This window comes from Bombyx mori, chromosome 28, assembly GCF_030269925.1.
Source record: "Bombyx mori chromosome 28, ASM3026992v2".
In the NCBI taxonomy this organism is placed as follows: Eukaryota; Metazoa; Arthropoda; class Insecta; order Lepidoptera; family Bombycidae; genus Bombyx; species Bombyx mori.
In genome coordinates, this window is record NC_085134.1 from 4364952 (window position 1) to 4379760 (window position 14809).

A 14809-nucleotide genomic window follows, 5' to 3' on the forward strand; every position below is an offset into this window, starting at 1 on the left:
AAAATAGATAAAAGAGCTAACAACTCACCTTGTTTTAAGGGATTAATGCAGCCCATTGATATCATCTGACCCCGGACGGAGATCGGACGTCGGGTGTAAGAGTGCAGGAGAGCCGTTTAGTGCGGTAGGGCCCAAAAATTCTTCGGGTGGTCTGCTCCCAACACCTGCAGATCCTCAAGTCCCACATACCCCGCACGCCCCCTATGTCTGGGGATCTCGTGGGAGGTTCGACCCAGGCCCAAAAAAAAATTGAGATCAAAACGTGAATGCTGTTTTTCTTGGGGATTTACAAGTCTACTCTGTAGTTTTGCAAAATTATAAATATTGCTGCTATTATCGTACTGTATTATACCTTCATCACATTCGTTATAAATACGTTAAAGTGTATTTATTTTTTTATTTTTTTATTGCCTATACAGCTCTCCTAGTGTTAAGTGGTTACCGGAGCCCATAGATATCTACGACGTAAATGTGCCACCCACATTGCGACATGAGTTCTAAGGTCTCACTTATAACAGCATAGCGGCTGTTCCGCCCTTCAAATCGAAACGCATTACTGCTTCACCGCAGAAAATAGGCAGGGTTGTGGTACCTACCTGTGCGGATTCACAAGACGTCTTACCACCACTAATGATGCAAATTATAATTTTTCCTGTTCCATTTTTATTACACGATGTTATTCCTTCACCATGGAACTCAATCGTGAAAATTTGTTAAGTACGTATTTCATTAGAAAGTTTTGTACATGCTGGCGGGATTTGAACACCGGTGCATCGCTCCATACGAATGCACCGGACGTTTGATCCTTTAGGCCACGACAACTGCAACTAAATTGACTATTTCAACTAAATCGTTTGTAAGCTCGCATGTAGTTGGTATATTATTCATTATTTGGAATATTATGTCTTCAAAAAGCGGCACGAGGAAAGAATCACAGCTTAAAATCATCACAGAGAGTCCACCAGATCTTCGATTAGGTCCTAGATTAGCTATTCCCAAACATAAATCACCATCAAATTAGTCGAAAGATGTCTTTTTTTTAGCCTACCTATATGATGGCCTTGAGCGGCTTTATTAGTTTCTCCTTGACGTGTAGATGAGCTCACGGGGCTCCAACCGGGTGTGTTGCTAACTGGTACTGGCTCTAGCAATAGCAGTACTTCGCAGAATCTAGCACCCCATCAGAACGCGACCCACTGAGAAGATCCGGCGAGAAACTCAATAGGCTATGACATATCCCAAGATTTTAAACATTTTAAGTTTGTTTTAATCACTCTTTGGCCATCAAAAACTAGTCCAAGGCACATAGCATCTTTGACTTTTTAAACCATAATTTACTTTCAGGTCTTTAAGGCCTGTAAGTATTTTTCGATAAACATCTTTCAACTTGGCAAACATTGTAGAACATGCGTCTTCTATGGGGTACTTTCTATCCAAAAATGACTTCTTTTGTATTCAATAACAATACATGATTTATTATCGGCCGACGTCATACAGCCGTGACCCCAAACCTGAATTAAAATGGGGCAATAGCTTTCGATAAAGTACGCTAGACATGTTACTCCTTTGAATTACTATTTAAGCAGTGTCGATTAGAGTTCTAGCTTGTATTATTGAACTAAATCGTGTGTCCATCACTTTATTAGTTAAGTCATAGATCTGAATAATAGTAACTTAATAAGTGAGAATATTTATCATTTAGTTCTAATTGAAATGTAAATAAAGAATTTTTAAAGCCTTAAATAGGAGAATTAGAAACATTTTACTTAGTTTCATAACGCATCTTTTAAACTATATTATATTATCATTAAACTGGTTTTCCGCCCACATATTCACCTGCGTGGACTACACTTTATATCACGTGGGCGAAGACCCTTGTTTAACAATGAGATGACAGCCTTCTTTCCCAGGTCTCAAACTATTTCTATACCGAATTTCGTGAATATTTGTCACAGGATGGGTAGTCACAGTCTTGTTTTAATTTGTCAGTGGAAAAATTGTTACCAGACTAAGTTTTTATTTTTAGCAAATTATAGTAACATCTAAAGGCCACTAGAAATTAAATTCTTTATCACACTTTTAGTCTAAGACCCAATTTAATATCTTTAGCACCACATATTGAAATATTTAGGCATATGAAAACAACTTTCTTTTTTCCTTTAAATAACTTAACCTTACTCCAAGGGTACTTTCATTCGACCAAAATTTTACAACTAGTCACTTGATGGGAACACTCGCTGTAAAAAATTTTGGGCCGAGAAATAGGATAGTAGTCTAAGAATAAACAAAGAAGCAGCGGTGGTGATAAAAGGGGTGCAAAATATAACATTATTTAAAAAATTCACTATTTACAACATGAGTAACTAGGAACTAATTTTTGTAATCCTAACTAATCTGCAAAACTTATTACTATATAGACACATAAGGCCGACTTGACCAAACAATCCGAAAACTTTCGTCATACACAGTAAACGCGCATATCCAACATTATCATAACACATTTATACGCTAGCCAATATCCAACCGGATTTCGGTCAATTTTCGAAGCCAAAATAAATAGACTGGGAAATTTAGTATCGAGGACGAGAGTAAAAGCAAAGGTCTGAACGATTTAACGGATTACACAGGGCTTATGTCCAAGGGACTACACAGTAAACTTATAATATGGGTGGCCATTTCAGAATATTACCGGTTATGTGAAATCGTAAAAGACCGTATACTAAAGGAGATCCGACCTAACTTCGTGGGCCAAACTTTATGAGATATTTCCTTTAATTTAACTACAGAGCTAGTGGAACAGTCTGTTCTGTCTATCTGTCTGGCAGAAATAACTGTTCATAATTTTTGTAGCCGGGCAAACTATCTCAAGGTCTGACTGGTATTAAGTGGCATATAGATTGCACAACGTAATTGCTACTGCTCACAGTGAAAGGTGAGGTCGAAATTTCCATTGTATTTGTATAATAAAGGTTGATGATGCCTTTCTGTAGTTCGTATTTGCGGGTTCTAACTTCATAGTTAAATTATGGTATGTATTGGTATTTTATATTGGTAGTTTAAATGCTTATAGCTGGAATAGCACTCTAGGCTACCGGGGTATAGGTAGGGAAAAAAGTATTCAATCTAACCGGGTTCATTGTCATAAAAGTCAATAACGTCATTTAAATAATAATTATTTGACAATAATTTACATTCATACCAGCAACCTTCACAACAACAGAACAAGTCGACAGATTCTTTCTGAATCTCTATCTACTTTACCTACTGACTTTCTCGACGGATCTTCCCAGTGCATCGCGATTCCGATCCGGTGGTAAATTTTGCGAAACACTGCTCTTGCTAGGGCTAGTGTTTATACATTATCTCAGGTTGAGTCTCATGGGCCTATCAGCTATCAGTCCCAGCATAGCTGGAATAAATAGCCCCTTAGGCTATCAGCGAAAAGGTAGGGTAAAAAAAACAAATTATTTCAATTCGAAATTAATATAAAGCATTTCCTGGCGTAATAGGTACAAATAAAAGTAAGAGCATACAAAACCCTAAAATAAAGCATGTATTTGAATAGCATTTCCATGCCCATACGGAAAATCTTAGTGTTTGTACAATGCGATTTCATTATACTGTGGTAGTTTATGGTCATCCCATCTTAGATATATAAGAATGTATTTTTTACTTATACGTATCGTTACTGTTAGCTCGCATACGTCCATTGTTAATCCTTCCTTCCCCAAAAGTCACCACCATGCGCCTAAAGCAGGCACTGTGTATTTCGCAAAACACAAGGTTAGCTCGAGGCAATAGGCCGTATTTTTGTGAACTTAATATAAGCCATATTACCAGTTATTTTAGCAATATATACGGCTGCGATGTAAGAACATTGAAAAAATACAGTAACTATTTCACGTCCTCGTCAAAAGGTCAAAGTATCATGTGATTTTTGGAATAGTAAGTTGACATTTTAACCTTAACTCGCGAGGTAGGCGGTGGGTTCATTTATGGTAAATTAAGACTTCGTCATTGAAGGGCGGCGCGGTTGTCGGGTGGAATTTTAGCAATTCGGATAAAACAATTCGGAGTGCTCTGAGGAATTGTTCGAGATGATACCGACATCTCCTTTTTACCATCGCACCGCCCGCCACCGGAGTAGAGTTCATTACTACCTGGAGCCACTGCGGTCATCCACAGTGCGTTTCCAGAGGTATTTTTTGCGACGTACTATCCGGCTTTGGAATGAGCTCCCCTCCACGGTGCTCCCCGAGCGCTATGACATGTCCTTCTTCAAACGAGCCTTGTGGAGAGTATTAAGCGGTAGGCAGCGGCTTGGTTCTGCCCCTGGCATTGCTGAAGTCCATGGGCGACGGTAACCACTCACCATCAGGTGGGCCGTATGCTCGTCTGCCTACAAGGGCAACCTTCAAGCCAATTCAAAACAGAAATTCACCGTAATCCTCAACGTGACATCAGTCAGTTCGTGAACATCCTTTCCATAAGGTAATCGGCCCATTTCTGCCCAAGCAAGTTTTATAGAGTGCAATTGGGATTTGAATGTAAGTCTTCTCGTGGTGGTCTTTCTGGATCTTGATTACGAGCTAACAACGTAGGTTGGCGAGCTCCAAAGATACGAAGGTAGTTTAAATTCTGTATATTATCAAAAAAATTTAATAATTTCTTTCATTAACTCATTCAGAAAGTATTTAATAAACATTTATTTTGTTATTAATTTGGTAAACAATGAAGCCTCGATGTAAAGAAAACCGGTGTTACCCGCAACACACGAAGCTAATCGCACCATACATCAACTGGTGTAATTGTCTAACATTGGATGTCATTAACATTGGAACAATTTAATTTAAAGTACTCATTCACCACACCACCACACAACCAGATTTTTTACTGGTGGTAGGACCTCTTGTAAGTCCGCGCGGGTAGGTACCACCACCCTGCCTATTTCTGCCGTGAAGCAGTAATGCGTTTCGGTTTGAAGGGTAGGGCAGCCGTTGTAACTATACTTGAGACCTTAGAACTTATATCTCAAGGTGGGTGGCGCATTTACGTTGTAGTTGTCTATGGGCTCCAGTAACCACTTAACACCAGGTGGGCTGTGAGCTCGTCCACCCATCTAAGCAATAAAAAAAATAAAAAAAACAATTTTCAAGTGAAACCACATCATTAACTAATACAAGCAACCTGTCTTCTCTAAGAAAACACGAACCTCCAAGGAAACCTTCTAAATGCGAAATGTCTTAGGAAGCATTAAGGGACAATGGATGAAACTTAAATGGCACATCTATCGCGTTGTAATCTTTGTAGGAAATCACACCCTCCGTATTGTAGAAAATGTGGTTTAAGGGTTTTGCTATCGTTATTAATTTAGAGTCTGCTAAGGTAAAATTATGACTTTCCAATTCGGAGTTTTCGAGGTAAACAAAAATAATCGTAGTTACCAAATGTCTTTGATGTCGTATTAAAAATGCCTTTTGATTTCTTTATACATTACTTTTTTCCTTTTTTTTTTTGCTTGATCAGGTGAACAAGCTCACGGCTTACCTCGTTACTGGTTACTGATTGCTCCTACCCACCTTGATGTGGCTATCTCAGTTGTATAGTAATCACGGATAATTTTCGTGTACCTAAAGTTTTCTATTTTAGACTCCTAAGAGATCAATAACCTGCATGCTTCTGTAAAATAATGATCATTGCTGACAACCTTAGCAAAACTTCCAGCTTACACTGCTGAAACTTTGTCGTCGGCTTTCAAGACTGTGACAAGACTTTCAAAACTAGTCAAAACCGGTCGCAATTGTCGCTAATAATACGATTTTTTTTCTCGCCTTATAAAAGTCGTTTACGAACCGTATAATAATACTATTCGTAAACACTAACAGACTAAATTATTATATCTACCGTCTTAAAATTATAATTTGCGTAATTACTGGTGATAGGATGTCTTGCGAGTCCGCACGGGTAGGTACCATAGCTCTGCTTATTTCTGCCGTGAAGCAATCATGCGTTTCGGTTTGAAGAGTGGGGCAGCCGTTGTAACTATACAGATACCTTAGAACTTATATCTCAAATTGAGTGGCGCATTTACGTTGTAGATGTCTATGGGCTCCGGTAACCACTTAACTCCAGGTGGGCTGTGAGCTCGTCCACCCAACTAAGCAATAAGCTCGTTAATATTCTGATAAAAAACTAATCTCAAATAAGGTACGATACATGTTCGGTGGAGTGATGTACCGCTTCCCCGTCGAGCGCGGTGTTCCGCAGGGGTCCGTCCTGGGCCCCCTGCTGTGGAACATCGGCTACGACTGGGTCCTGCGGGGCGTCATTCGGGGACCCCTCCCCGGGCTCAGCGTAATTTGTTACGCTGACGACACGTTGGTCGTAGCTCCGGGGAGGGACTACCGGGAGTCTGCCCGTCTGGCGTGCGCAGGCGTGGCACACGTCGTCACCAGGATCCGACGGTTGGGGCTCGAGGTGGCGCTCGACAAAACCCAGGCCCTGATGTTTCACGGGCCGGGACGAGCGCCGCCTGTGGGTGCCCACCTCGTGATCGGAGGCGTCCGCGTCGGGGTCGGGGTGACCGGTCTTCGGTACCTCGGCCTCGAACTGGACGGTCGGTGGAACTTCCGCGCTCACTTTGAGAAGTTGGGCCCTCGGCTGATGGCAACGGCCGGCTCTTTGAGCCGGCTGCTTCCAAACGTCGGGGGTCCCGATCAGGTGGCGCGCCGCCTCTACATGGGGGTGGTGCGGTCTATGGCACTATACGGCGCTCCCGTATGGTGCCACGCCCTGACCCGCGAGAACGTCGCGGCGCTGCGACGTCCGCAGCGCGCGATCGCGGTCAGGGCGATCCGAGGATACCGCACCGTCTCCTTCGAGGCGGCGTGCTTGCTCGCCGGGGCGCCACCCTGGGACCTGGAGGCGGAGGCGCTCGCTGCCGATTACAGGTGGCGTAGCGACCTCCGCTCTAGGGGGGAAGGGCGCCCCGGCGAAGGAGTAGTTCGAGCGCGGAGGCTCCAATCTCGGCGGTCCGTGCTGGAGGCGTGGTCTCGCCGCTTGGCGGACCCGTCGGCCGGCCTCCGTACCGTCGAGGCGGTCCGTCCGGTCCTCGCGGACTGGGTGGGCCGCGACCGCGGATGCCTCACCTTCCGGCTGACGCAGATGTTGACCGGCCATGGGTGTTTTGGCCGGTACCTCTTTAAGATAGCCGGAAGGGAACCGACGGCGCAGTGCCACCACTGCGCGGACCGCGACGAGGAAGACACAGCGGAACACACGCTGGCGCGTTGCTCTGGATTCGACGAGCAACGCGCCGCCCTCGTCGCGGTCATTGGAGAGGACCTCTCGCTGCCGCGCGTCGTGGCTACGATGCTCGGCAGCGCGGCGTCCTGGAAGGCGATGCTCGACTTCTGCGAGTCCACCATATCGCAGAAGGAGGCGGCGGAGCGAGAGAGGGAGAGCTCTTCCCTTTCCGCACCGATCCGTCGCCGTCGAGCCGGGGGCCGGAGGCGGGAATACGCCCGTACGTCCCGGCCCCTGTAGGTGGCGGCCTCCCCCCGGTGAAGGTCAAGGGGCGACCTGAGGGGGTGAGGCCGCGCGGCGCGCTACCAGCACTCTAGCGCGCCGCCGTGGAGTGATTAGAGCGACCGGTCGACGGTGTATCGCGTCCCGACCCGGCAGGCTGGTTCTGGTCCAGCGGGGTATTCCGGGACACCAGCGGCACCGTCTGGGCGGCCCGACGGGCTACCGTACCGAGACGGCCGACGTTTCAGAGCCTTCGATTCGCCTCGAAGGCTCCGTCGGCTGGGCGTCCTTGGGGTGAGCCGCGCCGTCTGGTTGTAGTGTTGACCGCGGTAGCCCCCCTACCTCATCCGGGTTCTGACCTCGGAGGGGATCGGACGTCGGGTGTAAGAGTGCAGGGGAGTCGTTTAGTGGGTGGGTCCTAAAATCCTTGGGCCCGCGGTCTGCTCACAACACCATGCAGATCGTTGAGTCTCACATACCCCGCGCGCCCCTTTTGCGCGGGGACCTCGTAGGAGGTTCGGCCCTCTACCCGAAAAAAAAAAAAAAAAAAAAAGGTACGATACATGTATTATGACCACTCGCGTAGACCCAAAACACGATTTCAATTGAATATACCCATTATATCTATCATAGACGTCGCTTGTATTCGACCTTTCGCTCCGCTGATAACTGGAAGGACATATCCAATAACAAACATGTAAATTTAACCTTCAGTAATTAATGCATAGTTAAAGCAGAACTATTCGTGACATGCCCTGATAATTGAAGGAGATAAGACGTGGGCGTCGCTAAGTGCTTTGAGGACGATAAATTGAACGGCTCGGTTATATCCGTATCTATATCTGAGATGCTGGACTGTATAGAGAATAGAACACTATTGGCATAGAAAGGCAAGGGACCGAAAAGAATGGAGAGCATTTGAAGAGACTTACACTCAGCATGTCGACGTCGCCCTAAACACGTCATTACGATCCTCCTGATCCATTAACGGTGCTTTAGGTACCACAAGCATCGGTCACCGTCCAAGTCTAACCCATCGCTTTGCACGAAGGGCTCGACGAATGAATTAACCCATAGATACAGCCCACTGGGTTTCTCGCCGGACCTTCTCAGTGGGTCGCGTTTCCGATCCGGTGGTAGATTCTGCGAAGCGCTGCTCTTTCTAGGGCCAGTGTTAGCAACACTCCCGGTTTGAGCCCCGTAAGCTCGAAGCTTACTCGGCGAAGCTGAAATAGCCTCTCAAGGCTTATAGGTAGGAAAATGTGTAGAGGTGTAATATAAAAATGTATATATCGGCGTTACACCAGAGTTTTCACACATAAGATATTTTACAATGAAAACACAATACTTTAACATTCCATAACACTTTAACATTATTTATTTATTTATTTATAACTTCATATACTAGAAAGTATAAAGGCGGATTTAATGCCATAGGCATTCTCTAACAGTCTACCTTAGGGGAGTGCAGAGATGAAGCTTGGTAGGTGTAGTGTGAAGGTGATATTACTTAAACATATGTGTATATATAACATACATAATATTTATAGATACAAATACTCGTACTTAAATAAATACATATACATATAAAAAATAAATAAACAAATATTATCAATTAGATGACTTTGCTAACTCTTACTTGTTTATTACAAAAAGTCACGTCTGAGTTTTTACACAATTAGCCTTTTTTTTGTGTGTTTTTTTATAGCAACTACAACTTCTTTTATACAAACAAAATGTAATTACTGCGAAACAATTCACAAAATATCGTTTAATATTCACAATACATATTTTAGTGATTTTTACATGACTCTGACATTAATTTATTTTACATACATAGGCGGCACTGAAAATTTCGGGAATTAACGAAGTGACACAACATTACTATTTAAAAATGTATTTATTGCTTTTCGAAGTATTCTCCGCGAAATTTGACACATTTTTCCATACGATGGAACCAATCATTGAAGCAACCATTCCATTCGGAAGTTGGGGTCTCCAAAATGGCCGTTTTGTAGGCGTCCACAGCTTCTTCAGGTGATGAAAATCTCTGTCCACGCTATTTATACTTTATTTTAGGGAAAGTATAGAAATCATTAGGGCTTAGGTCGGGGCTGTACGGCGGATGGTCTAATAATTCTATGTTTTCTTGCTCTAAAAACTCTTTTGTTCTGTGCGCGGTGTGAGAACTCGCATTGTCGTGATGGAGGATGATGCGGCGGTTGCAGTTCTCGTTACGGAGTTCAGAAACGACCTGTGGCAAACAAATGCTAGCATACCATTCTGCATTAACCATTCTTTGTACTTCAAGAGGAATAGTCGTAACATGGCCGGTTTTGGAGACAAACGTGGCCACCATTTTTTTTTGCAACACTCCGTGAACGAACAATTTTTGTTGGCTTTAACTCATTTTCGAACACCCAAACTCGTAACTGGTTTTTTGTTTCGGGTTCGTACGCGTATATCCAGGATTCGTCACCTGATACAATGTTGTATACAGCATTTGAGGATCCTGCGTGGAATCTTTCGAGAGTTCTGACGCACCTAGTAACGCGAGCCGCTTTTTGCTCTTCACAGAGCGAATGTGGTATCCATCGGGAAAAAAACTTTTTTACACCTAATTGTTCATGCAAGATTATTTGTATTTGACTCATGCCAATGTCTAAAGTTGCCTGAATTTCGCGGTATGTCACATGTCGATCTTCCTCAATCAGCTTACGCACAGCATCAACGTTTTATTGGGTGACTGCAGTTTTTGGACGACCTTGACGGGGATCATCACTGAGCTTGACACGTCCACGTTGAAACTCAGCAAACCAGCGATAAATTGTGGTTTTGGATGGGGCTTCATCACCAAATGCAGAAATCATCCGGTCAACACACTGTTTTTGTGTTAAACCACTTCGAAAGTCATAATAAATCATCGCTCTTGAATTTTCTCGAGTCAATTCCATTTTCTCAACGACTAAACAAGTTTGACAAAACCTCGTGACAAGACCGAGAATCTTTTTGTAAATAAATAAATGGTATTCGATTTTTAAAACCAAGGAGTTTTCAATTAAAAAGATTTTAATATGACAGGAACAGTGGAAATATTCCATTCTCGATACTTTTAGTGCAGCCTAGTATATTACTTTTAACTAAAATAAACTAACATTGTTGTTATCCAGCCTAATAATAGACGGCGCCAACAATATAATTTGCTTAACAATTAAAACATTGACTGTCATAACAATTACGTAATAAATACAAAACTTATTAACTAAAAAACATAATTCTAACAAGGTCAAGAAACTTTTTTTAAATACAAAACTTATTTTAACTCGTGTATCATCGCAAAGGGCTAATTAATAAATTATTTTAATACTTAGGTACGTTTGCTCTCAGCGGAGTACAGTTACAAAGTTTAAATCTGTTCGAATGTACCATTTCGTCTTCAATATAATTGTAGCTGTATACTTTCATAATAAAGCGGTCTTTACGACACCTAAGAGCACTTAAATCAAATGAAGTCAGTGTTCCTAAAGTGTAATATCCCTTTTTTATGGTTCCGTAATAAAAAATCCCTCATGACTATTAGGCTATAAAGCTGCACAACACACATTGAACTGCCGATTATTTCATTGGACTTATCATTCATTTGTATTTTTGGAGTATACGACAAAGGGAAGATCTTCCTTGTGGAACTCTAGTTTAGGAGTTTACTGCAAAAGGAAGAAGTATCAGAGTGGAGTACGCAGTACGAAGTGTACACGTAGCTATCACAGAATGTTTGATAGACGCCTGAATCTTGCTAACGACATTTGGATATTTTTTTACTACCTATGCTGATAGCCTTGAGAGGCTATTTCAGCTTCACCCTAACATGTAGGTGAGCTCTCGGGGCTCAAACCGGAAGTGTTGCTAACACTGGCCCTAGCAAGAGCAGTGCTTCGCAGAATCTACCACCGGATCGGAAACGCGACTTACTGAGAAGATCTGGCAAGAAATAATTTAACACAGACACCAGAGTTCGAAGAGTTCATAAAGGGGAATATAATATATGTAGTCTTCGGGAAATAATTATATTAATACAGAGTGCATCATGAGCTTATTTGCAATATTTTGATAATCTGTCCCAAAAACAAAAAAAAAAAACATGAGCAACGAAAAATTCCTAAATAGCATTAAAAAGATTAAGTCTTAATGTTGGAATCGCTGGAGGACCTCAGTCGTATGCTCAACGATCTCAATGCTGCTTCCCGATGCGTGGGACTGCGGATGAACCTTGACAAGACGAAAGTCATGTTCAATGATAAAATCGTCCCGGGCCAAGTTACCATCTCGAATGCAGTCATTGAAGAGGTAAAAGACTTTGTCTACCTCGGTCAGGCTATCCAGCTTGGCCGGGGTAACTTCAATACAGAGATTGAGAGACGCATACGACTGGGTTGGTCGGCATTTGGGAAATTCCGTGCAATCCTCACCTCGCAAATTCCTCAATGCCTGAAGACAAAAGTCTTTAACCAGTGCATTCTCCCCGCTATGACCTACGGCGCGGAAACCTGGACACTGACGGCAGGGCTGGCCCATAAGTTAAGAGTCGCACAGCGGGCGATGGAGAGAGCTATGCTAGGTATTTCTCTAAGGGACAAAAATCCCGGAACGAAGAAATTCGACGGAGAACCAAAGTCGACGACATAGCTCTCAAAGTTAGCAGGCTGAAGTGGCAATGGGCCGGTCACATCTGTCGAGCCAGCGACGCCAGGTGGGGGAGGAAAGTCCTCGAATGGGATCCACGGATGGGTATAAGGAGCGTGGGGCGTCCTCCAACCAGGTGGACTGACGACTTAGTGTGCACGGCGGGAAGTCGTTGGATGCGGAAGGCGGAGGACCGCATTATGTGGAAGGCATTGGGGAAGGCCTATGTCCAGCAGTGGGCAGATAAAGGCTGATGATGATGATTAAAAAGATAGTTAAAATATCGTTTTTCATTACAATCATTGCACAAAAGGATTACAAATCCTTGGAAAATCCTTTACGCGTCATCCATCTCTTTGAAGTCGAAGCATTTTAATGCGACAGCTATGAGAAACGCATTAATATTAAATTTATTAGGCGTACTCGGTTTGATATTAAATGATACAAATCGCTACTGTGCGAGGGGATGATAGCAGCGAAAAGCTTCCGAGTATACAGTAAATAGGGGCTTTCAAAAGCTTCTTTGAAGTGGCGTTATTATCAACTGTATATATTACTGCTTAAGATCGTTGAGATTAATCAAGATGTTGGAGCTACATTTATAAATATATGAGGTAGATGCTATAGACACTTACGTTTAAGAAGGTATTTGATCATATCATTAGCTCAGTTCTAAAAAGCAACGAGTCAGATACGAGATGGTTGGGCATGTTAGATTTTTTTTATTTTTTATTGTTTAGGTGTTTGGACGAGCTCACAGCCCACCTGGTGTTAAGTGGTTACTGGAGCCCATAGACATCTACAACGTAAATGCGCCACACACCTTGAGATATAAGTTTTAAGGTCTCACTATAGTTACAACGGCTGCCCCACCCTTCAAACCGAAACGCATTACTGCTTCACGGCAGAAATAGGCGGGGCGGTGGTACCTACCCGTGTGGACTCACAAGAGGTCCTACCACCAGTAATTACGCAAATTATAATTTTGCGGGTTTGATTTTTATTACACGACTAGCGACCCGCCCTCGCTTCGCTTCGGAAACATTAAAACAGACATGAAACAAAAAAAAAAAAAAAAGTAGCCTATGTTCATCAGGGACAATGTCGGCTTCTAATGGTAAAAGAATTTTTCAAATCGGTCCTGTACTTTCGGAGCCTATTCGAAACAAAGAAACAAACAAATCTTTCCTCTTTATAATATTAGTATAGATGTTATTCCTTCACCGTGGAAGTCAATCCGTGGATGTTGGTATTCTATAAAAATCTCACTAAAACATATATTAAGGTTTTTTTTGCGTATATTCGCGCATAATACGTTGAAGACATTCTCCCATTTCAAACAATCTTAATTAAATTAGGTAAATAATTACAGGTATGCATTACAAAAATTGTAATACAATACACAAACTGTCAAGCAGCAATTCTTGATTCTCCCTAATAATTCAGTAATAATCATCAAATTAATTAAATTGTTACTGAATTATTATAAATTACGAATTAATAATTATTACGATCATTGAAGTCGTCGTGTCCTAAAGGATAAGAAGTCCTGTGCATTCGTATCTAGTGAAGCACCGGTGTTCGAATCCGGCAGGCGGATACCAATTTTTCTAATGAAATATGTACTTAACAAATGTTCACGATCGGCTTCCACGGTGAAGGAATAACATCGTGTAATAGAAATCAAACCCGCAAAATTATAATTTGCGTAATTACTGGTGATAGGACCTCTTGTGAGTCCGTACGGGTAGGTACCACCACCTTGTCTATTTCGGCCGTGAAGTAGTAATGCCGTTCGGTTTGAAGGGTGGGGCAGCCGTTGTAACTATACTGAGACCTTAGAACTTATATCTCAAGGTGGGTGGCGGCATTTGCGTTGTAAATGTCTATGGGCTCCAGTAACCACTTAGTACCAGGTAGGCTGTGAGCTCGTCCACCCATCTAAGCAATAAAAAATAAAAAAACGCCCCACCACTGCGCATAATTATTATCTACGATTTCCAAAGCAATACAGGTCGACAAGGTAACACGGCTTTAATACAACACTTAATTGTTATTTTTCACGTGCAACTATTTGCTCATCATGCAATATCAAAGTTTATCTGAATTACTTGACAAAAAGACAAATTTACCGCATTTTATATCATCTACAAAACACTTTTTAATTCATTCAATTAAAAATAAAAATGCTAATAGTATACTAAAATTCGTCATTTAGCTTCCGCGATATTTCATATAGATTTTTTTTAAAACTTAGTACTGGGTTATTAAATTTAATATTACTTTTTAAATTTTTATATTATCGTCTTCTTCATGTCTCAAAGGCTTAAAAGCCTAAAGAAAGTCTGCTTCCGCTGTTTAATATCACGCGGCAGAAATATGCTACGCAGTGCCTTAGACAAAAATTACGTATATTTCAATTGAACACGTTTGAATATTAGCTATAGTGAACAGTTTCCTCGTGAACACGTCTTAGCTACGTAATTAGATTTTTACTGGTGGTAGGACCTCTTGTGAGTCCGCGCGGGAAGGCACCACCGCCCTGCCTATTTCTGCCGTGAAGCAGTAATGCGTTTCGGTCTGAAGGGTAGGGCAGCCGTTG